The sequence below is a fragment of the Eimeria mitis genome, genomic scaffold (assembly GCF_000499745.2).
Source record: "Eimeria mitis Houghton genomic scaffold, Emh_scaff1092, whole genome shotgun sequence".
Taxonomy (NCBI): Eukaryota; Apicomplexa; class Conoidasida; order Eucoccidiorida; family Eimeriidae; genus Eimeria; species Eimeria mitis.
In genome coordinates, this window is record NW_013567545.1 from 7,280 (window position 1) to 7,800 (window position 521).

Consider the following 521-nt stretch of genomic DNA (forward strand, 5'->3'; position numbering starts at 1 on the left):
GCACCCTAAACCCTAAACTCTGAACTGCCGAGCAGAAGTGCTAAACTCCCAGAATCCTTACGCCTTCAGAAACCCTAAACCCTAAACAAGCGTACATCTTAAACCCTAAACCCTACATCCTAAACCCTAGGCCGGAAGCAACCAATGAGCAGCGGCTCCTCAGCGTAAACCCTAAACCCTGGTCCTCTAGGCTGCCCCAGCAGTGTATACGAACCCACAACGTCTACAAATATCTCGTATGCATACAGCCCCCCAGTGATAGCAGCGCCAAGGGCTTAGGTGTATATACACCTGAATAGTACAACTACAACAGCATGCGTATAAACACCTTTTGTTGCAGAACGAGCTGAAGGGAAAAACTAAAAGAAGAAAAGGAGAAATTGTATAGAAGCCGGAAGGGCTGTACAATAAGCGTAATATACTATGATCGCATATGCCTATCAATGTAGTATACGCGTATATATATATATATATATATATATATATATATATATATATATATATATATATATATATATATA